Consider the following 26,233-nt stretch of genomic DNA (forward strand, 5'->3'; position numbering starts at 1 on the left):
TATTAGAAAATAAGAAAATCCATTCCATTTATAACCACCCTGGGTATAAATGTGTAAATAAAGAAACAAATTTTAAATCCATATACAAAAGTGTATATATTTATGGGGTGCCATATGATGTTTCTATGAACATATACATTATATAACATTTAAATTCAGGTAAACATGTAAATCTCCTAAGACATAAATCATGTCTTTTTCATGAAAACATTAGAAAAATTTTTCTTTTAGTTTTTAAAAAAGTCTACGATATATTATTGTTATCTAGAGTCATCCTACTATACAATAGCATATCACAATTTCTTTCCTCAATCTAACTATAACTTAGTACTAATTAATAAACTTCCCCCCATTCCTCCCACCTTTCTACTTTCCCCAACAGCTGTTAACCACCATTCTACTCTCAACTGCTAGTTACCAGAAGTAGGAAGTAAAGAAGAAACAAATAATAGTGAAATAGAGATGACACTTTGTGCCCAGGGGGTACCTGGATTTAATATATGGTTTGAGGTTTTCATACTGAGGCAGAGATAAAAATTCAACCTTCAGGTCCAGTATGAGGCAGGGAACAATTCACTTATGCAGGTGACTGAGATTCACTGTCATAGATGGAAAGCATTGTTTATAAAGAACCTTAGACCTAGGGCCAAATAATTATTAAGCAATTGAGTCCATATTTCCACCAACCCAAAAGTGTGTGAATGCCAAATGAAACTTTAAAAAGCGTTTTTTTTTTTTTCTTTTAAATCAGCAATGCACTGGGGTACTCTCAGAGGGAGGTTTCCACAACATACTTCAAGAGAAAGTTATGGTTGAAGATTAATTGATGGACAAAAATTTTGCAGCATATTAGAAAATTTGACAATAGGAAAATCAGTCCAAGATCTAAATACCTTGTTAAATTTCACTTTTGATACTCTAGAATAGAAAATAAGGAAGAGACTTTAAAAGAATATGCATATTAAAATGAAATCAACCTGAAATTCTAAAAGTAAAATTGTACATTTTCATTGAATTAAAAAGTTAGAAATGGTTTTAAAAATAGACTGAAAATAAAATCAATGTGTTGAAAGATTAATATGAACACAGTGCAGTAACAAAAGTAAATGAAAAATGTAAATGAAAAACAAAGGTAAAAGTAAAGTACTTTCTAAATGAAAATATGGAAAAACAAGCATGAAAAATTGATTGAGATGATCTGGATGAAAACAGAATACAACAGAATAGAGTGCAATAAAAGCAGTACATTAAAAAAAAAAAAAAGTTATCCAGCAGCTTGGGAACCTGAGACAGGAGGATGAAGAATGAGTTCAAGGTGAGCCTCAGCAAAGGTAAGGTGCAAAGCTACTCTGTGAGACCCTGTCTCTAAATAAAATACAAAATAGGTCTGGGGATATGGCTCAGTGATTGAGTGCCCCTGAGTTCAATCCCTGGTAGAAAAAAAAAAAACAGGTGAAAATTAAGTAAAACACGGTCACACAGGAATGAATGGCTATATATCAACTCAGGTACTCTTGAAATTACAGAATATAATTCTGTAAGAGGAATGAAGAAATCCTAAACTCTACCAGAAAGAGGGACTGAGGAGAGACTGAGAATGGTTATATCAATAGACTTATAACCTCTGACTGAGGACAGCTGAAGACTGAAATAGTACCTCAAAGTCCTGAAGGAAAACAACTATCCATTGAATATTCTATACCCATCTAAAGACAATTTCAGACAAAAATATTGTGGAAGAGGTGACCATCTAAAAACACTCACTGGAAGGATGACTCTGCAAAAAAAACATTAATCTGGAAGGTGTGTGTAGCAGCCATGATGAGCAAAGTTTGTACCAAGGGTAACATGTGTAATTTAACTGTTGAAACCAATGTGTGATAATAACAATTATTGTAAAATTTTATGCTAAATAAAATCATAACAATACATCTCTACAAAAAATTGTCAAGGAAGATATAAAGAGCTCTGTATTTGGATACAAAATTTTATAAGATATTTCTCTTGAGTAACTTTTGTTAGGTAAAATAGTTCAATAAGTGTCCCAAATGACAATTATCATTTGGCAAATTTAGAGCTAGTATGGAAAGCATTTAATCCACTAAAGCTTTCCTCAAGTAAGATAACCATGATACGTACTGAAAAAAAGTATGAATTCTATTTAAATAAGAAAAACAACAGCAAAAGATAACTGTATTCATTTATAATTTTAAAATTTGAATCTATATCTCAAATAAAATTTCAGTTTAAGGAAACGAGGCCTAAGACACATATTAGCCAATTTCAGTATGTTATACTGTATATAGACTATATGAATTCTGCTCTGATCTGTGTGTATGTGTGTGTGTGTGTGTGTGTGTGTGTGTGTACGAGAGAGAGAGAGAGAGAGAGAGTTGAAATAATCAGAGACTTTTGAAATTTACCACATATTTCATGAAAAAAAAATATAACTTTTCTGTATGTTAATGATAAGGCTTTCAAAACCTTTAAGTTGTAGCGATGGTCATGTATTAAATTATGTCTTGTGTTTGCCTCAAAATAAAGGAGAGAGAGAAAGTATGTAAGTGAGCCAGGTTGATTCTGTGAGATGTGTTTATTATTTATGTGTCTTTGTTATGCTACTTTTTCTAATTTCATTCATATTTTTTGAAATTTCCATAATTAAAAGTAAAAACCAATTAGACCTAAGCATTTTATAGTGAATATATTTCATGTATTTTATGAAATTTAAGAGCATCCAGACAGAAAACAACACTTATAAAGGAATTAAAATTATAGTGAAATTATACTGAGAGTAGTATTTATTTAAAAATTATAAGAGTAAATACTAGAAATGTAAAAATAGTTATGAAGTAAGGAAAAATAGCAAAAGGGAAAAATTATTGCAGAAAAAGCCCATAGCAGGCTGGGATGGAGAAGGGAGGGAATATTTGGGAAAATGTGGGACAAATTTTTTTAAAACAACAACACATAAAGGGGATAAAGGTCTAAATATATTTGTAATCACAGCAAATATAAATGTACTTAATATGCCAGTTTAAAAACAGCAATCACACTCTAGATTTTAAAGTTAGTCACAAGTTGAGAAAAAGAAGCACACCAAAACCACGAGTTTCAAAAGCATTTAAAAAGATGTATGAGGTAAACACAGTGAAAGAAAACTGGGATAGCTATATTGGTGAATGGCTTTTTAATATTACATAATATTAAAATGTGTGATAATAACAATTATTGTAAAATTTTATGCTAAATAAAATTGAACGTAGCACTCTTAAGGATAAAAGAGTATCTACATGACATGTAAACACTCCATATATAACTATTATAAACTTTTGTGATGTAGTAATAGCCTGAACTTAAATATGGTTAAAAAAATTAGATAATGTAAAAGTTATTAGAATGAAAATAATAAGCAAACTTTATTGTGAGAAATTTTGACTCTCTTTTTTATTGCTAGGAAAGGAACACATTATTGAGTAGAGATTAAAAATTTCAAATTAACCACATTAACAAACTTGATTTAGTGGACATATAATGAACTCTGAATGAAACCTTTGGCATGCTACAAATAATTTCAAATCTGAACATGTGCTTGGATGCAATGCAAGAGAATCAAATGCACTGTGATATTTCAAGACTAAATTAATTTTGAAGAATTCATATTATGCAGACCAGGTTCTCAGATCACAACACAATTAAGTTAGAAACATTATTTGCCAAGCATAAATAGAATTTCTACTGATGGGAATTTAAAATATATATTTACTGGCAACTGGCATACCAAAGAGCTGAGCATGATAAAAATTTAAATACTTAGAAATGAATTTTGTAAGAGATACTACATATTAAAATGTGTGGGAAATAACACAAAGTCAACCAGAGACAACAGAACAATATAGAATTTAAAGATGACTCCACTTTTGTCACATATAGTTGTGAAAGCTGTGCCTAGCCCAAGTCTAAGTGGCTAAAGAAGCAAATGTGTCTGAAATACAACCACACTCAGCTAGACTACCATGTTGACTGGATGAGAGATGTTTTTTCTAATTTTTTTGAAATAAAGGTTTCTAGACATGCTAAGAAATAAATAAATAAATAATAAGAAGAAAAATGACCAGGATAACCTCTCAGTTTCAGGGACCTGTCAAACAATAATAAAAAATTAAATATTGATTTCAATGGTATCAAAGATTGACAGGGAAGAGATAATAAAAATGGCTGAGGAAAACTTTGAGAATTGATTACCATGATACTGAGAGGGAATTAGACTTAGGAGAATTAGCCAGGTATTGGTGTAGAGGCTGGAGGATGAACTTGAGATTACTATAAGCTTAAGAATTCTGATTTGATCACTGTATTTATCCATTTTGCATTAACAAACTATCTGAGCCTGCATTACTTTGTAAAGAAAAGATGTTTATTTTAGCTCATGATTCTAGCGGTCAGAGGCTGAAGGTCTGCACCTTGTGATAACCTTGGCAGAGTCCTGAAGGAGTGCAGAGCATCACTTGATGACAGGAAGCACACCCCTGTGACTTTATCTCTCTCTTCCTATAAAGTCACCAGGGTTCAATCACTATGATTTAGCCCTGATGAATTGCTCTGATCCTAAACATCTCCCAAGGAACTCTTCTCTAAATACCATAGTCAAATGTAGTTTCTACCCTCTTAGTTCATCACAATGCAGGACTAAATTTCAACACATGAGTTCTTGGATGACATACTCAAATCATATACAAATCATAGCAGTCACCATTCATTTCTGTCCCACCAAGTGGAAGTGCAAAGAAATGCAGGCGAATGACAGCTCCATCTGGAAGAAAACATTTAATTAGGAGGTTGACCTTTGAAACCTTTGTTTATGCTCTAATGTAGTTGTAACTGTTGCTTCTGGTTTCCAGTGCATGAATATAATGTGGAAATATTTTCAAATAATTTTCCTAAAATAGTTTGGGGTATATAAAACCTTAGGAGAATAAGCCTCATTAAAATTTAAACCCACGTTGAAAAATCTATTAATTTGCAAAATGTTTAACAAAAACAAAACAAAAATGAAACAACAAATAAACCAAATCCCCTATGAGCCATAAGATCATTATTGGTGAGTAGACTTTAGGCATACTATGGCTCCTGATGATTAGTCCACATTATACATCAAGATAATAATAAAAAAGCTATGGACCCTTGCAAAAGGTTTCTAATATTACCTTATGGTAGGATAAAAATCAGATATTTTAACTAACTTAAAAGTACACATTTCAGTTTATAAAGCCAGTGAAACACAGCAGTTGCTCATTAATGGAAAATTAGTACCTTGAGAGAAATTCTGATCACTAATTATAGAGTACTAAATTCATGAAATTACCTCCTTTGGTAAAATTAAATTGAAATAATTGTGTCCAACAGAAGAAAATGAGACCACCCTTGCTGTTGAAAATACCAATTTACAAACTTACTCTCCTTCACCTGTTTTTATTTTCCTAAGTACCTGTGACTGCTAAGCTCATTCTGCCAAAAAAGAAAATTCTACTTAAGAAAATACATTTTAAATTGTCTTTTTTTTTCATTTTTTATGATTGTGAAAGAACTTTCATATTATTATAAAGTTACTCTCTGATAGAAAGTAGTCTCTTTTACAAGTACCTAAAAAAAGTAGTTATTTCATATTCTTTTTGGTAGTGCAATGTAAATCATAGCATGATTAAAAGTGTGAGCTTTAGAATTACACAAAATCTGAGTTAGAAACTGATCTTTGACCTTAGGAAATTGATATCAATTCTTTGTGACTTATTTTAAAATTGGAGGTAAGTGACTTACATATAGGATCATTGCACAGATTAAAAACTCAATATGTCACAATACCTAGTTCATGGTGCTAAATAATGGACACAATGGCAGTAGAGATTGGTCCATTATCCTGGATACACAGTTTCAATAACAAATTGATCTTTAGCTATATAAAACATATATAGAAGGGAAAATCAACACACGGATATTTTTAAATAGTAATATTTTAAAAGTTTAAAGTATGAAAAAGTAAAACTATTTTAAAAGTATTACAACATAATGTTTACTGAAGTGTGGTATATGCATTCTAGAATTTAATAGAACCACATTTCTTAGTTTATATATTTATCTTGTGCATTTCAATTTTATGAATTTTAATTTTTGCTCTTTCTACATAACTTTCTCACAATATATGAATATAGATATTTTAGAGTAACAAACCACGTATAAAAATTTTGGAATGCTGGGGATTGAACCCATGCCATTAGGCATGCTAGGCAAGCATACCATCACTGCATATATATATGCACAAACACACATACACATATATTATATATATGTATATAAAATAAAATCAATGTATACAAATTATTTTATACCATTTTACAAATATATTAATGTAAATACATATGTATATTACTGTAGATTAAATTATTCATATATATATTGTATTCTTATATGTATAGAAATAGTTTTATGTAAGCAATGTGTAAGTATTATAAAATTTCATATAAATCATTTATGTCTTAATCCCTAAGGTGCGTATTTGTAAAGAAATTACATCAATTTAAAATAAAATTAGAGAATATGTTAAATTATGCTACAGGATGTATATGGTGAATTCAAGGAGTGCTGACTATCTTAGACAATTTAATGTAGAAAAATTTATAGCAAAGTAAAGCGCACTTTCCATAGCCTAGTTGTGTCTAGTTGTGTGAGGGCAATGGAATAAGTTGCTGAGAGACAAAAGAAGACACTTGGAGATGGGATGTGAGGCACAGGGTTTATTGAAAACTCCTTATAGCGAAGGTTCCATGGCAACAGGCTTAAAAAGTAGCTCCTCCATTTCTCCCAGTGACTTCAATGCTTCTCTAGAAAGTAGTGCCTCTGTCTCTCATGATGCTTTGTCCAGGGACAGCCAGCTGGATGAGCACTCATCTTTCCCACAGTGTATGGCTCCACACTGGTCACTACAAGGAGAGCGATCTTATAGGTCACAGAAACAGTGACATCATTAGCTGAGCTTGCTTTGTACCATTGTTTGATCAGCATCCTAAGGAAAATGGTATGGATGCAAGAGACTGCTTTCCACAGATCATGATAACTTGTTCTAATTTTATATGAGAGAAAACTGGTGTCCTTCAAGATAATATTTACCTGAACATTTCAGCACAGACTAACTCTCATTCTTCTCCTAATTTGGCTAAATTCTTGGAGACAGATAGGGGCATTTCAGGGACATGGTGCTTTTCTCCAAGAATAACATACAAGATTCTTGGCACGATGTTTCTTTACCAGGAGAGCATCTCTTCTGTACAAAGTAGGAGCGCTGTGAGAGTGAAAGCATTGGAAAAGATGAGCTCTGACTTCATACCAAGGAAAAGACAGAATCTGCCCTCTTTGTCTTTTATGTAAATGCAGGAATGGTACCCTCTTAGATATATACTGTTCTTCCCTATATGTCAAAATACACTCTACTGTCATGTGTACTTTAAAAGAACAAATAAACAATGAAATGAAATTTTAAAAATATATGTTATGGGAAAGACAATTTAAAAAAAAACTGTAAGTTTAAGCAGGAGGAAGTTTAAGCTTGAAGATTCCCTAAGCAAAATTCTGAAGTACATCAAGTTGTCATTTCCACTTCTGTCTTCTTTCCTAATATTCTTCCCTCTATTTGAGGCACATTTCTTTCTAAATCCAGTAACATGTGCTCTTTTAATGTTCACTAATTGAGAAAACAAGATAATTCCCCTTAACATGTCAACTGCTCAATTGTAATGTCTCACAGGAATGGTATAAATATTCTTCCTACCCCCCCAAAAAAATTTTATTTCTAAAGAAAAAACAATTCTAGAAAAGTAATTTAGTATTTTTATCAGTGCTTATATACACATTTTTGGACAGATAAACTTTTTTAGCTTCATTGAAACACTATTTCACAGATACAGTTTACAGCCTACTCTAATAATAGCACTTTTCATAGGTTTTTCTTATTGTTATGTTTTGGATATGGAATGCTCCCCCAAAACTTTATGGGTTGAAAGCCTAATCCCCAGTGAAGCAAGGTTCAGAGGTAAGGGCTGTACGGAACAATTGGATCATAATGGCTCTGACTAACTGAGGGGACTTCTGGGAGGTGAGATCTATTTGGAAGTCACGGGTAGCCAAGGACATGCCCTGGAAGAGTTTAACTTTTCTCAGCCCCTTCCTTTCTTTCTCTGCCTCCTGGCTGCCATGAGTTGAGTATCTTTCTCCTACCATACCCTTCCCCCATGATGTTTCCACCTTGTAGTCTATTGACCAGAGACTGAACCTCTGAAACCATGCGTCAAAATAAATCTTTTCTTCTCAAAGTTGTACTTGTATGCTGGGTTATAGCAAGTAAAAGCTGACTAACATGCTTACTTTCCATATGAACAGGCAACACACACATGCACACACACAAAAACACCCCAAAATGTTTATGTTTCTATAAAGAAAACAGGCCCATATTTACAGGAGAGATACCCTATGAAACAAGTTGAAATGTGTTCTTCGTGTCTCAGAGACATCTCTCCCCTCTTTCTGAAATAAATACAGTGAAAGAGATTTGTTCTACTGGGACTGTTCTGGAAGTTTTAGGAAGAGAAAACTCTCAAAAGGTTTTTTTTTCTTTAGTGTGTTTGTGGGTGGGGGGCACAGTGATAATTCAATTTTGGATATAAAATGGTCACCTTCATCTTTAATCTATACTTAAATTTTCCATCAAAGCTTCTCCTCTGAGCCATTCTCTTTATGCTCAGAATACCACACAATTTATTCTTGAGAGAAGATAAAAACCTTTTGATGGAGGACAAGTACTTGATTGTACAGCTGACACTACTCTTTGTTCACATTGATGTTTTCTTCAAAGGCATTCATGACCAATACAGCCAGTTGTATAGCACCACTCTTAAAACCATTCTGTTACCACCACTCTTCTAAGAAGTCAAAATAATTTTTTAATCAAAGATTTCCTGAGGGCAAGAAAATAAATCTTGGTCTGTCAGTAGGTTCATCTGAAGGAACATACTATAAAAATAAGGGAAAACTGGAAATAGATCAGCACACACACACACACACACACACACACACACACACGGCCAGAATTTAATCACTTCAATCTAAGATTTGAATAATGTGATCTTCTACCCTAACTTTCTGTGAATCAGTAAAGACTCTATTTACAATAATAATCAATTATTAACAACCAATAAGATTTTATCAAGAAAACCAAGTTAAGAAAATGAGAAAGTAAATAGACATCAGAATAAGGGTCAAAAGTGATATACATTTAGAGCAAACACAAACTTAAATTTGTCTTACATGCTCAATTAAAAAGATAATCAAATGGAAATTTTCATCAGAAATTAGAAATCTATAAATATTATGCAATTAAACTCTAAAATTAAAAATTGCAATAACAAAAATGAGTAGAAGTTTAATATTTTGTTGACGGTGCATTACTGAGTTGGAAAACATGTCAAGAGAAAACATTCATAGTGAAGCATGAATAAAAAAATAGTGAAATACATATGAGAGACCTTAGTGACTTCCAAGATTGCACGAATAATAACTCTCAAATCAGGGTAGTTAACTTTTGTATCTCAAATGATTTATTTAATTTTGGTTAACAAGCAATAATTGTACATACTTGTAAGATAGAGTGTGCTATTTTAATTCATGTATATAATATGAACTTATCAAGTCAGGGTAATTAACATTTCCATACCATTATCATTACTTTGTGTTTAGAATCTTTCAGTTCCTCTCTTCTAGATAGCTATAAAATATATAAAGTAATGATAATTGGAAGTCTGAAGCAGGAAGGTCACAAGTTCAAGTTCAACCTGGGCAACTGAGGAGTGAGACCCTGTCTTGAAATAAAATTTTTAAGAAGAGTTGTAGTAGATATAGTCCAGTAGTGCTTACTAATCATGCATGAGGTCCTGGGTTAAATCTACCATACTGAAAAAAAAGTGCAATAATAAAAAGTAAAGATGAATATTTGAAGAGATAAATCTGTTTAACCTGATTTAAATACTACACAATATATACATGCATCAAAACATCACATGATTCTCCATTAGTATGTTCCACTTTAATGTTTTTATCAGTCTAAAATTAATGTTATTTAAGAAACAATAAATAAACCAAGTATACATAATAGGTTATTGTGAACTACAGTCACCCCACTTTATTGTAGGTAGAACAGTAAAACTTATTCTGTATTCTGATTTCATTACCTAACCTTCTTTTATCCTCCTTCCATGCTATTTAGTTTCTAAGTTATTACTATTATATATTTACATAGAATTTTTAAAATATCCATATATGAGAGAGAACATATGGTACCTGCCTCTTTTTTGTCTTATTTCCTTAGCTTGTCCTCCAATTACATCAACTTTGCTGCAAGTAACATCATTCTTTTTATGGCAGAATATTTAATTGTGTATATATACCACATTGTCTTATCTTGGCTATTGCAAAAATTGCAACAATAAACAGGTGTTAAGATGTATGAAGAGCACACTTTTTGTAACCAAATTTTATATCTATTATATATCTATCTATATAGATAGATATATAAAGAAAGAGATATAAGATGATTCTTAGAACTATCATTACACAATATGCAACTGATGCCATGGGACTTGACAGAAAACATGCAAATGAATGCCAATTATTAGAACTATTTAAATTATAGGAGAAATTTCAAATAGTCTGAAAGGGGAGAGGAAGGCACTGCTGGCCATAGTGAAGCAATTCAAGAAGCAAGGTAGGAGCTTTATTAAGCAGGATTCTCCAAAGAAACAGAACTAATAAAATGTGGGGTGTGTGTGTGTGTGTGTGTACAGAGAGTGAGAACGAAACACTTAAGAAAATGGGACTTTCTCCACATACCTAGCATGCCATGCATCAACAGAGTAGGCGTGGGCTGAGTGATGCAAGTGATGGTGGCCAGTTGGGCTACAGCTGCTGCTCTTGGCACTGTTCCTTCCCACACAAATCTTTTCAAACCAGACAGCAGTTGTGAAACTTACAAATAATTCCTCCCAGAAGACCTCAGCTGACCCGAATTCAACTAGTGTCACTACCAAGGTGGATGAGCTTGCCCTACAGTCAACACCCAGTCTCTTGAATTGCTCCACTGTGGGCTCTCTTCCCCATCTCTACTGTGAAAGAGACTCAGGCCAATAAACGTCTGCACCACCTCATCTTCTAACATCTCACCCAAAGGGCAACTGGTGTGGCAAGGAACACCAGGTCTCCATAGAATCTATTAATTCCACACCTTATTTAATTGGCACAGAAAAGATTAAAAATTCCAAATTGGATTGGTTTGAAAAACATGTGGCGGATTTGACCAAATAAGCATAAATATTAAATCTGCTGGAGTTTAATGTACAAGATGAAGACACAACAGCATCCAAAATTAAGACATGCTGTCCTTGAATTTGATTAAAAAATATGTAGTTGTAGCTCAGTGGTAGAGCGCTTGCCTAGTATGTGTAAGGTAATGGGTTCAAACTTGGGCACCACGTTAAAAAATAAATAAATAAATAGATCGATAGATAAATGTATTGAATCTATCTACCACTAAAAGTAAGAATAAAAAAACATAAAAATATGGACATTTATAATTTTACCTTGAATATATAAATAGATTTTTTTTTTGTATCTTACCTAGAGATAAAGGGTGAGATGTGAAATGGAGATTATTTTCCTTTGGGTCATTAAATCTACAGGGCCATATAATAGGTAATGTAAAAAGCTTCCATGATTCTATTTATATGTATGTTAGAAGAGAGTTCCAGATGTTACTATAAATCCTTACTGTACTGTTTCAGCTTTGTTTCTTTATTATTTTACATCATTAAACATTGTTCTCTTGGGAACTGAGCTCATTTTCCTCTGAAGCTTTAGATTTGACATTACTTTTGACCTTTTATGTAGTAATTGGTTTGGTATGTGCCAGGATCCTATCAGATTGGAATCTATTCCAAATCTAGAATCAAGAGTACATCTTGTTTATACTACAAAATCAATGGTAGGAATTTGTCACCACTTATCCTCATTCAGCAAGAGTGACAGATTCAAAAAGAAGAATTTTATAGGTTATCACCTGATTTCAAAATATTGCATTCTTGATTGCTGGCCATACTAGAGCAGTCTGAGAATTAAGGTAGGAACTGTATTAAGCAGAGTTCTCCAAAAGAAACAGAAACAATAAAATATGTGTGTGAGTGTGTGTGTGTGTGTGTGTGTGTGTATTTATTCTTCATTGTTGAACTCTTTTCATAAGTTAAAATATTACCTATTTTGAAGGTAAAATTACAAATCTTGAAATTAAAAGGAAAATGTATGAAGAAAGCAAAACCATAAACCAAGAATTTGGGAAATAAACATTAGAAACTAGCTTGCATTAAGTTCACAAAACCTCCCACCCCCAACCTCTGTGCTGGTAATTGAACCCAGGTTCTCACATATACTAGATGAGCATTCCACCACTGAGTCATGTCTCTAAATACCACAAAAAAATTTTACACTGTTTCTGTAAGTACTTTTTAAATTATATGGATCAAAATAGCCACATTTGAAATATTTAATATTGTGTGTCTATATTTTTAAGTAGTTAAAACTTGATCCAATTATTAAAAGTATGTTTTGGAATAAACTTTTTACAACTGCCTTGATACACAGAAAGCTTTTTAAAAAAATGAATGCTCTGAAAACTTTTGTTTACATGCTCAAACACTGATGCTAAGATTTTCCATTATCTAATATGATCACAGTAGTCTTGATAACCCATACCATTTTTTTCCATCCAAAACACTGGAATAACTAAATAGAACCGATGTGAAGCTATAGTGTGTGTGAAAGCACTCTTTTTCATTTCATAACTGAATACTAGGTATTTATCTAAATTTAAGTTTGCATATTGTGCTTCGGGAAGGGGATTTTTTTTTTGGGGGGGGGGACACAGATTGAACCCAGGGGTGTTTAACCACTGAGCCACATCTGCAGCCTTTTTTACTTTTTATTTTGACACAGAATCTCACTAAGTCATTTAGGGCCTTGCTAAGTTTCTGAGGCTGGCTTTGAACTTCCAATTCTCCTACTTCAGCCTCCTGAGCCACTGGGATTAAAGTCATGTGCACTATGCCCAGTGATTTACAGTGACATTTTACATTACAGAATGTATTTACATTGACCTTCAATTGTAAATAAAAAGAAATAAATATCTGAAAGAGAAACAAATAAATAAATGTTTCATGCAATTGTGGCAATTAAAAAGTCCAAAATCTGCAAGTAGACTAGCAGGTTTGAGACCAAGGGAAACCTGTAGTTGGAGTTCAAAGGCATTCTGCTAGCAGAGTTTTCTATTTTTCCCTGGAGGGCAGTCATTTTCCTATGAAAGTCTTCATCTGATTGGAGGAAGGAAATCTTCTTTGTTCAAGGTCTACTGAGTTATTCTCTTCTATTAAACATCTACACAAGAACATCTAGAATAACATTTGATCAAATATCTGAGTACCATGAACTAAGTTGATACATAAAATTAAACAACACAGGGACCACAGGCAGAATTCTTTGCTGTGAGGAGGATTGCCAAAGTAGAACAGGAAATTTTAACTTTGTTTGTTTGTTTGTTTTAAAGAAAGCTTGGATGGGAATGGAAGGGAAAACCAAACAGGAAATAGATAACTATAAAACAATTGTGTGTGATGTATTCTTAATATATGTGTTCTTATAATATAATATGAAGACTTGTCATATTTATATTCTTGGATGCTATTCAGTAAAGAGAAAGCTTAATAGTGACATACCAGTGGGTTTGTGTCTAAAGACCAGACCTATTAAGTACAGGAAAGACCCTGAAACTATGAGGTAAATCCGTTTTGCACAGAAAATTAGCATAATTCTTCAGAGTTCAAATATATAGTTTATATTTTTTAACATAAACACAATATACTTAAGCATTCATGGGTTGTTTTTGGAATATGTTATTTATTTACTATATAAGAAATTCAATGATGTTTAGATACAAAGAAAAACAATAAAATAACATTTTATTATCATTTTAGTGGGGGTAGTCTTATTTCAGAACTATATATGAAAGGCAAAAAAACGGGTTTCCCAAAGGAAACATATTAGGTTGCTCATAAAAACACATTGAAGCTATCCCAGAAAGAAGAAAATGAGAGATATGGGAATGATGAAATATATTATCATGATAACTTTTGAGTCCCAAAAGGATTTTTGTTCAGTTGTGTTAAAAGGAAAACTAATACCATCAAAATAACAATGCAAATTCAAATTTTCATAAAGACTGCTGGCTCTTATATTTTGTGTATTGTTCTTTTAAAGTAAAGATTTATGGATTTATTTTAGCATAGAAATACACATATATTTGTAATAACTATTTTAATCATAAATTCAAAAAAGTAGATAGAATTTTGTTCAATAATTATTTATTGAGCTTTTATTATGTATCTAGAAATGATGATATTCAAAAGATATTTTACATAATCCAAAAAGATTTGACAAAATTTTAGACCTTAAGAAACTTGTAATACTATTGAAAATGCAGGGAACATACTTTATATGATTATATTCAATCCAAAATCTACATTAAGTTTTCAAAAAAATATAAAAAGGAAAAAGATTTTCTTCCTTAAGTGTCTGCCATCTAAGAAGAAATAAAAGACAAAAAAAAAATGAGGTACTAAAGGTCATTATGGTATTCAATGGAAGTAGAAATTTTCACAGGGAAGACGGAGAGGGTTTTATAAGGAAGAATGCCATTTCAAATGAACTTAAGGATTAAGTAGAATATCAAAAGGGAGAATTCTGTCATTCCACCTGGAGAGGACAAGACAAAAATGTGACATGGATTAGAGAACAGGAACATTAAAGTTGATGCAGAATTGCACAGGGGCTGAAAGAATCTCCATAAAGGAATGGTGAATAATAGAGCTAGAATGTTCCCTTGGACTCACATCAACAGTAGCACCAATGGTGTCCAAAGGAGAATATTTTCCTTAATGTGAATGATGATAACAGCCTTCAAATACTTTTTAGGAAAAAGGGTAAATTTGAGTTAGAAGAGGTAGAAGTTTGTGACTGGCCAGTTAGACATTAGGTAGTTCAACAGGAAAGAATTCAGTCTCATTTCAGAGAGGTGGAAAGGGAGAAGGAATAAGAAAGTCAAAAATGTCTATGCCAGTTTGGGAGGGTTTTTTTGGGGGGGGATTACTGGCTTTATTTTTACTTTATTTTATTATTAGTTCATTTATAGTTATACAGACAGTAGAATGTATTTTGGCATATTATACAAACATAGAGTAAAACTAATTCTAGTTAGGATTCTATTCTTGTGGTTATACATGATGTGGAGTTACCCTGGTTGTGTATTCAAATATGAACATGGGACAATTATGTCTGATTCATTCTACTGTTCTTCCTATCCCCTCCCTGTCCTCTTTCCTTTTCTCCCCTTTGTCTAATCCAATGGACTTCTATTCTTCCCCTCCCCACCCTCCCTTGTTGTGTGTTAGCATCCACATATCAGAGAGAACATTCAGCCTTTAGTTCCTAGGGATTGGTTTATTTCACTTAGTGTGATAGTCTCCAGATTAATCCATTTACTGGCAAATGTCATAATTTCATCCTTCTTTGTGGATGAGTAATATTCAATTGCGTATACATACCATGTTTGCTTTATCCATTTATCTGTTGAAGAGCACCTAGGTTGGTTTCGTAATGCAGCTATTATGAATTAAGCTGCTCTAAACATTGATGTAGCTGTGTCACTACAGTATGCTGATTTTAAGTCCTTTGGGTTTAAACTGCAGAGTGGGATAACTGGATCAAATGGTGATTCCATTCCAAGTTTTCTAAAGAATCTCCATACTGCTTTCCATAGTGGATGCACCAATCTTAAATAGTCTGGGAGATTTTTGTTTTATAATGGGGAAATAGCAATGGGTTACCAAAACTCTATTTGAAAGGACATTTAAAAAGTATATTCTGCTATAACCATGTGACCTGCTCTGCAGATAATATTGTCCACTCAGTGGTGCTTGGAATATCTCTATTAAATGACTGAATCATTAGGCAAGACTAACCATGTGATTATTCATTTAATCTATAATTTATGTTTATGGTATACACTGCTCTCTTTCAGGCTCTTTAATGAATACTGAAACAAACAAAACAGTCACTGTCCTTTTGGAGTTTATATTTTAGTACAGTGGGGCAGACATTTTAAAATAAATGTAAAATAAGCTATGAAAAAAAAAGCTTTGTATAAGAATCTCCTGGAACTTTGTTTTAAAAGGATCACTGTGAACAACATTAGAATTTCCCTCTGCACTAGTAGAAAAGGGGAGAATATTTGGCACAAGAGGTGATGGTGGCAGGGACTGGAGACAAAGTCCTGCAAATGATTAAAAATTCCAGATCAGGTTTCAAAGTAGAGTTGACAAGTTTTGTTGATGGGTTGCATATAAGGGTGAAAGGAAGAAATGAAGGTTGAGGCTTTGGATTGGATAGTTCTTTGTTTTAGATGACGATCTTGAAATTATATATACTAGTAGTGTAAATCTCCTTCTTGAGACACAAGAAATGTCTCCAGACATTGCCTGTGTACTTTAAGGGACAAGTTTATCCCCAGAATCAATATTTTAGATTCAAGGAGGAATTGATTTGAGAGGAAGTTTCAAGAATTTGTTAATAGAAACTGGAAAAAAAAACAACCCAGAAAATTCTTTAAGAGGGATTTCTTTAGTAGAGAGAAAAGAAATGGTTGTAGCTAGAAAGGAATGTGAAATCAAGGAAGGGTTTTGCTGGTTTTGCTTTAAAGAAAGGCAGCATATATTTTTGCTGATGTGAATGAGTCCAGGGAGAGGAAAAGATGATGATTCAAGAAGGAGAAGAAAAACCTTCTGGAGTGAAGCCCCTGAGTAGGGTGATAGAGGCCAAGATCTAAAGAACATGTGAAAATATAGTAAGGGTATTTATGGTATTATCTAGAGATAGCAGGAATAAGTAACTTCTCCAGAGCAGAAGTTAGGGTCAGAGAGCCCACCCCACAGGGGTGACTTCAGAGGTTTATCACCTGAGTTTGGTTCCCAAATAGTGAGCTCTTGGCTTAAAGTAACCAACGACATTTTTTCTAAACCCCACCATGAGAGAAGGAGGGCTTCTATAAATATAGAGTCTTACATTGATCTAGGTACACATTTGAACATCTCAATTGGTGATAGGATAGTTACTAATATTTTCTAGGTAACATTTTACTTGCAAAAGTTCAACTAGTATTTATATGCATAAATCATTCTTTACTTATTTCTCATATGTACTATATAAAATAAGACCCATGTGTGGTAGATTCCACATCTCTTAAGTTCTGTTTTATATTCTGTACTTAAAATTATTCTTCATGGCCTAGTACCTGTGCAGTACTTCCAAGAGGGTAAAATGGAATTGTTGTGACCTTGAAAAAAATAAAGAATAAAAGTGCATTTGGCTCTATTTTGCAGACATATGTGTGTATGTATACACATATTTTATCTCCACATAAAATTTCATTTTTTTAAAAGTACACAAGATTGCAGCATAATAATGACTATAAAGATAATGTCTTAAGAGGTTATTTACAAAATAATTTTAATGAATTTTGTATATAGCACAAATTGAACAACTGTGGATGTGATTTACTCTTTTTTGTACATTGTCACTGATTCTGCAGATAGTAGGAGAGATCATCTTTGATTGCATTAATACATTTAGAAGGAATGAATTTACCAAATGCATACTGTTAATTTTGTTGTATGGTTCAGGTTCACTTGATTTCATTTCTCCCCTAAGAATAGTTTGTTGAAATGATTCCCTACAGCTATGAACAATTCAGATTATAAAATCTTACAATGTCCTTGCTTGTAATTACAAAGTTAAATTTTTGACACTCTTGAACCTTTAGAATATATACTACGTATAACCAATCTATTTCCATCCTACTCTTGAATTCATTTGGTGTATTCTGCTAAAGGTCAGGAATGTAATACTAATTGGATCAAATTCCCTTAAGCACATTCTCATCTCCTTCTGATGTATAACAAAATAAAATAGCTTTCATTTTAGACATAGAAGTCTAAAAAAATGAAATAAGGACAATGACATTGGATATTTCTAAAATGCTAGAATGATCCTCCTACAGAGATGCTTCTTGTGGCTTTTTTCTTTTCTTTGTGTATGTAGATACCTCTTATCACTTTAAGGCATTTATTATTTTGAAAGAGGACATAGAATTTTCTATTTTAAACCTGTATTTACCACCCCTTAATAGTGAATTATAAGATATATATAACTGTCTGCTTTTAAATAATGCTTATATCATTTCTACGAAAAGGACAAAAACAAATCCAGAACTTAATTCATCTTCCAGAATTTTCCTTTCCTGTTCTTGTTTCTGAATAAAACAGTTAGGAGCAATTGGGATTTCATTCCCTTTTAACATATTTATTGTTACTAAACCTAAAATGAAATTAAAATATTATGTACACACATGTGTGCATGTGTGCGCACACACACACACACGCACACACATGCACAAATACCCTAAAATAATACACTGATACACTGAAATACATAAGCTTTCCATGAGACATTTGGATTTGATTCAATCCATAAACCCTTGTAATTTTAACACACAGAAATTACATAATGGTTGGTGATGGGATTACGTAGTTAATGCCAAAACATATGGTATAGTCACTTACTCACGTACACAGTCATCCCTAAGGAAGGAAAATCATTCTATAATGAACAGCCACTGTGCTAAGCATTTTATGTGTATTTTTCTGCTTAGCTCTCACAATAAAACTAGAGGTTATAAATAGCTCCATATTGTAAATGATGAAATTAAGGCTCAGAATTGATAACCAATTTGTCAGAGGTCAATTTCCTAGTTGGTGAATCAAAATTTTAACCCAGGCTTACCTTGCTCAGGAAGTTCACAGTATTCTTATTTATTAAGGTACTTCACAAATATTCACTAATTATGTATTATGTATCACACATTGTACTAAATTCTAAAATATAAGTGAATAAACCTGATATAATCCAGGTCCTCATAAACATATAGTCTACAAGGATAAAAATGTATATTTTAAAAGAAACATGATAGCAAAAATAATCACTTAGTTCAAATTTTCAAAGTAGTAGCGCAAGGACAAATCCTGACTGCAACTACATTTATTTGTTCTCCATAAGTATTCGCCTGGAGGGTGTTTTTACTAAATTAAATATTAACATTTATAAATCAGAAGATTTCACACCTATGCATTGTCTTCGTTCAGATTGCTATGATATAATACCATAAACTGGATGGCTTAAACAACAGAAATTATTTCTCATAGTTTTGGAAACTAGGCTGAGAAGTCTGCAATTAAGGGGCTGGCAGACAATGGTGTTTGGCAAGGGCCCTCCTCCTGATTTGCAGATGGTGATCCTATCATTGTATCTCATGTAACAGAGAGCAAGCGCTTAACACCCTTTTATAAGAGCATTAACCCATTCATTACAGCACCACACTCCTGACTTAACCACCTCCTTAAGGCCCCATCTCCAAAAACCTTCACATGCAGGGTTCAAGAGGACACAAACATTCAGCCTATAGTGCATGTGCATGCGCGCACACACACACACACACACACACACACACACACAAACAGATCTAGATTACTGATTTATCTTTAGAAATGGACATGGTCTGTCCTGGGCCAGATTTTCTGCAAAGTAATGACTGGCCAAAACTGAGGAAAGTTTATTCTTCAGATGGCCAGAGGTCCTTCAATGCACCACTCTCTCTCCTGGCTCTTGACTCATTAACAAAACCTTCCAGGAAATTCAGCTATATTCTCTGATCTGATTATTTAGTTTTGGTAAGAGTGAGGAACAGGGAACATTCATTTGAAATGAAATTACCTATCCAAGTTAGTTAAGCAAAATTCTGAGATGAACTCCAAAGAGTTACACCCTTGTTAACCCCATCTTAACCTGAGGTGTGGTCAAAGAATATGCTAAACTGCTACTGCCCTGGTTAGATTAGGCTATACGGTAAAGGTAAAGGTATTTTTCAGATGTGATTATATTCCCTAATCAGTCGACTTTAAATTAGTACAAAGGGTTTTTTGCTTTTTAATAACAAAGGAGTTTCTGTCATTTTAAAGAGAGCCTAGTGTTCAAAGACTGGAAGCAACAGATGTTCTCCTGCTGACCTTAAAGAAGCAAACTGATATGTGACAGGGAATGGTGAATGACATCTAGGAGCTGAGATACTCAGTCCTATGACCAAAAGTAACTAAATTCTGCTAAAAATTAACCCTTGACATTAGAAGTGTACCCAAAGCTCAAATTAGTTTATATTCATACTTATTCCTTAACTGCAATCTGTGAGACCCTAACCAGAACACTAAGCTAAAATGGGCCCAGACTCCTTAGCCTTGAAAACTCTGTGCAAGTTTGACACACAGCAATAGAAAACCTACAGGTATTTTCTGAACACACAGATGACAATGAAAAGTCACCATGCCAGAAATGTGAGTGGCCAGTTTCCTGCCACCAACACCCTTTTTCAAGTACATGTAAATACACAGTCATGCATTGCTGACTTACCATCCTTTACTCCACTGTACACTGACCACTCTTGAACTACTTAACTTCTCTACCATGATGAAGAAAAACCTGCTTTCTTCATAGGATACCTACTTCTATTTACTGGCTTTCAATCATGCAGTCCTGGCCTGTGGAAAGTCCCTTGTCCTTCTTCTCTTGGTTTAAGAATTAAATCCACTTAATTAATTTGTTTTTTTCTTTTCCACTCTGCTGCATTTGATTTAGCAAACATATGGGTTTAAGACATGAAGAATATAGAGCAAGAAGCTCAGATTCCCTCTGCTTGGGCCCCTCTGGTGTGTGCTGTGGCCTGGGGTTGGGGGAGGGGCACTGATGGGCCTAGAGGGTCTGCTGGTGTCTGGCAGGAATCCAATGCCATGTTGTATACCATGGTTGTGCTGCAGTCTGAGGACCAGGAAGAGATCTAGGAAATAGTCTACACATAAAGCCGGCCCATGGAGGCCTTGATGGAGTGGGAAGAACTATTTGCGGGCCAGCTGACCTCTGAGGACACAGTCATGGCAGTTTCCCCCCCGGGAGCCAGGAGCCATCAGCTGCTGCAGCCATCCTGGGAAGCTCCTGCCTTATCCTCACCTTCAAGTTAAGGAACTGGCCCTCAGAGTGTGCATGAAGTTGTAGAGCTAGATACATTGTGAGAAAGCTCAATTGGGAAAACAACTCACATTCCCTGGGAACTCCTCAAGCCAGCAGTGGAAGGCCTGCTCTCACCAGTAGTTGGCCATCACCAGCACGTCTCCCAATTCTGGGGGTCATTGAAATATCTGCTGCCACACAATTCAGGTGGTTATGAATGAAGGCTGCAATCTGGGTCACCAATCAGCACCCTAGTGTATCCTTCACACTAAGGAACACACCTTCATACTGCTGTCTGCTGTGAGCCTTCCCTTCTGGGAACTTGATTGCTCCAATGCACAAGTGGAAGGAAGGTCACTCATTTGAATGAAGAGTCCAGGTGATGTGGCTTGACTTCCTCAAGCACCAGATGCCCCGAAGCCTCTGCAAGAAGGTGTTCATGGTTATGCAGGACTGGATCCTGCCCTAGCTGATCCAGCCCACCTTCATGATCAATTTGCTCACCCAAGACCAAACGTGGGGAGAAGGAGGGTATTAGCCCCTTGACCTTGAATAAACTCTATGTGGATTCAGAAACACAACCTGGAATACCTAGATTTCTACAGGAAGCTTTGTAGCCTGCTAGAACCACCTATCTCCCATGTCAAATATCAAGCCTATGTGTTCCACCTGGCTGACTTCTTCCTGTTGCCCCATCTCTCTGCCTACCTGGTGACTGCCTTCCCCAACCTCTTGTACTACCTGATCCTGACAGTGCTTCCCTAGGCTCTGCTCATGGTACTGCCCTTTATCTGAAACCTGCTATGCATACACTCCATCTACTGCTTCCTGGAACAGTCCATGCAGGCCTTGAGATGGATACTGACTCCTATGACCCCAGAGAAGAGGACTCAGACAGGGGCCAGCCCTGGAGTGTTCCCTGGGGAAACTGCGATTTCTCCAGCAGCATTACCACCAATGTGTCTGATGTTTCTGGTGATATCAACTGGGACCTTGGAGCCCATCCTTCCCTCATCCCAAATAAATGGTTTTATAGAAGAGAAAAATGAAAGAATATAGAGGTAAGACACTGTCTGCCTTACAAAAGATTGCATTTTCCTGTAGGAAAGGTAAGCAACTTTAATACAATACAAAAAGGGATATAATCAAACATATGGGATGGCATTGGGACACAAAAGGGAAGAATTACTCCTGATTCAAAATATTCTGGAAAGATTTCCTGGAGCAGATTATATATGCATGAAAAAATAAATAATAATTATCCAGCAAATAAAAGGGGGTGAATCAGATAAAAGACTCTTTTAAGTAGTGATCAGAACAATAAAAATGCAGAAGGAAGGAAACACAGTGAATTCAAGCTCCTCCAACTCTGGCTGAAGGGCAAAACCATGCTCCCATAAGCCCTTAGGGGAATGCTGAAAATGAGCTTTTTCTGTTAAGGAGACCCAAATTATGATGACCATTGTGGGCTGTGAAAGAATCTTGACATTATCATTAAGGGTACAAAAAGTGCCGACGCTGACTTTTTGTGCCTGGACTTCAGCCTTACAAGGGAAAGCACAGAACAATTATTTTTCTGTATTCATTTTAGTTCCTGGTGATACAAATGACTCTCCTGATTTTTCCATTCTCCCTACTTCATCTTTCATTTTGATGGTCCTGCAAGATCAATGCTCTTCTGATTAAAATATAGACATGTGTAAAAAGCAAGTTTTACATATGAGGAAAATGAAACCGAATTTAACTAAAGGATGAATAGACTGATTGAAAAGGTTTGTCTGTAATTGAACTGAGATTCTATTCAGTTCTGGGATAAAGCTTCTCCTTGCTTCCCACCTTCCCAGCATAAAAGCCAACACTATTATTCCGCACATCCTTATGTCCATTTACCACATGCCCCAATTACCTCACACTGGATTGCAGTGAATTTTTCCAGTCTTACCTCCATGCTGTCCCCATAAAACCTCATTCTATGGCCCTTGCTGGTGAGCCCCTATTGCTCAAATACATCATAAATGTCATGTTGTGACTTTCCCCATGTTCCTCCTTCGGTTTAGTATGCCTTTCTGCATGAGTCTTACCTGGAAAATTATTTTCCAAGGCTTCAAACACTAACACAAAATATCTCCTATTCACAGCTTTCTACAATTTTGTTTTTATCCCCAACTCTACCCTCAATCAGAAAAAAATGCTTCATCAGTCCTTTCATTGTACTCTGTAATTCCCGCATGTTTCATGCTGTGTGGCAGTCACTTGGGTTTATGCCTCTGTCTTCCTTACTGGGTTCTCAGGCCCTTGAGGGTAAAAACTGCTTCTTATTCATACTCCTCTCCTGGCAACCAGATGGGGCTCACCAAATAACAGATGACCAATATGAGTCTGCTGAGTTGAATTGAAATGAGATATTGTCACAGAATAAACAGTGAATTGGGCTCCCCATGTACATCTCTTATTTATTTAGATACCTAACAGAGCAATCAATCATGCAACAATTTGTAAGGATCACAAAGAAGACCAAAGGAGCCTTGCTCTATAGCAATCTTGCATTTCATAGAAGAAAGAGCAAGTATAAATACGCAAGTTACCTAGATTGTATCTTGGTTGTACAATCAAGTATTGGTTGTACATATTTATTATAGTGATCTCTGTATAATGTAGATAGATCACTCTAAAAGAACACTTAAAAATAAAAAAAAATAAAAATAATACTGATTCATATATTCTGGATATTAATCTCCTTTCAAAAGAGTATATGGTGAAGATTTTTTCCCATTCTCTAGGCTCTCTTTTATGACATTAATTATTTCTTTGCTATGCAGAAGCTTTTTAGTCTTATGACAACCTACTTATTGATTCTTGGCTTTTTCTCTTAAGCTTCAGGAAGTGGTTTGCTTTAAGAAGCAGTGGGAACAAAATCTACCAAATTATTCTATGCCCTTGTATAAATAGACTACAATAAATCAAATATATATATATATATATATATATATATATATATATATATACATACACACACACACATACATACACATACACATATATATTGAAGATATATATTATATAATTATAATTTTAATGCACAAATTAAAATGATAATGATAATAAAAGTAGAAGGGAGATCAGTAGAGCACAGCAAAGCCGGAAGAGGGAGGAGGGAAGAAAGAAAAGGTATCAGATAATGAAATTGATCAGATTATGTTATGTGCATGCACAAATATGGCATAATGAATCCCACTATTATATATAAGCACCAATAATAATGATGATTCAATTATTACTAAAAGCTTTTTTTTAATATGTATTAAGTTCAGAAGCAACTGAGACAATTGCCTGTATCTTGAATTTCTCATGAACCAAATCATCTAACTCATAATATATTATTTTAAGTAACTTGGAGGACATCAGAAAGTAATCACTTTTATTATGATACCATATGCAAAACTATATAAGCATTACTACATGAAATGAAAAATTTTCCCAGTCTTAATATATCATGCTAAACTCTAGAAAAATAAACTCTTCCTTAGATTGGGAAGAAAAACACAGATATATAATAAACATTTTATTCATAAAATTTTAATTTGTTTGAAGATTAAGGATTCTGAACTCTAAAATTTATGTAGAAAAGAATTACGCATTTTGGTGATGCCTTTAAGTCCAGCTACTTGAGAGGCTGAGGCAAGAGAATCACTGGACCTCAGGAATTTGAGCCTATCCTGGGCCACATAGTGAAACCCTATCTCAAACAAAGTAAAATAAAATAAAAATAAAAATAATGTAGAAAAATACAAATCAGTATGTATCTCTGATATAATGCTGATATCCATCTGAACATTGTAAATTAAATTTGTGCTGCAATTAATGTCTAGGACAAATCTTTAATACATTTTTATCAAATTTTGGATAAAAAGCATGTGGACATCTCGGGGATGACATAGATCCATACTTTTATGTTGTAGCCCTCCCTTAACTGTGGGGGATACATTGAGATCCCTAGTGGATGGCTGAAATTATGGATAGTACTACGCTATGCATACTGTTTTCTTCCTATGCATTTTCATAAATTTAATATCTTTTCTATCTTCACAAGGTACTTACCTGACACTGTGGCTGCAACTTTTGCAATTTGGGATGTGACAGAAAAACTAACACATTTTTTTCCTTCTGCACAATTTTATGAATGGATATTAGCAATCTCAGTATATGATTTTTATTTTCACATTGAGAATTTTCATCATTACACTTAAATGAAGTACTTTACAATGTCACTTTGTCATATCCAAATTGCCAGCATGACTTCTCTTGTGCTTTGAAGCCATTACTAACTAAAATAAGAGTCTCTTGAACATAAACAACATGTGCAATGCCTGGACAGCCTATATGATAACTGTGAGTGGGTCACCTGCACAGCATGTATGTGTTAAACAAAGGGATGGTTCACATCCTGGGTAGAATGAGTAAGATAGCGTGAGATTTCATCACACTTCTCCGAATGATGTACAATTTAAATCCTTATGAATTATTTGTTTCTATGTGACATTTCTAAACCATGATTGACCATATACAACTGAAACTAGAAAACTAAGTCACAAATTAGGGGAGACTACATTGCCTCAAAATACTATGGAGAAGCAATTTTTTTACTTAACTCTAAATCCCAACTTTGAATTCAATTTTCTAAATAGTTTTCCTTGGATGAGATAGGGGTTGGGGGAGAAAAAAGGTGAAGATTTAAAAAATTTTCTAAATTCCTCATTTTAATATGTATATAAACATAACATTGCTATTATTAAAATTAAATTTTAGAAAACAATTTTAGAAAACTATTTTTCCTTAAGTATACTAATACAGTAGTTTGTACAGACCCTATATTCAAGCACTGACTCATCAAAATAAATCTAAGCTATAAACTGAATACTTAACAATC

The sequence above is a fragment of the Callospermophilus lateralis genome, chromosome 6 (genome assembly GCF_048772815.1).
Source record: "Callospermophilus lateralis isolate mCalLat2 chromosome 6, mCalLat2.hap1, whole genome shotgun sequence".
NCBI lineage: Eukaryota > Metazoa > Chordata > Mammalia > Rodentia > Sciuridae > Callospermophilus > Callospermophilus lateralis.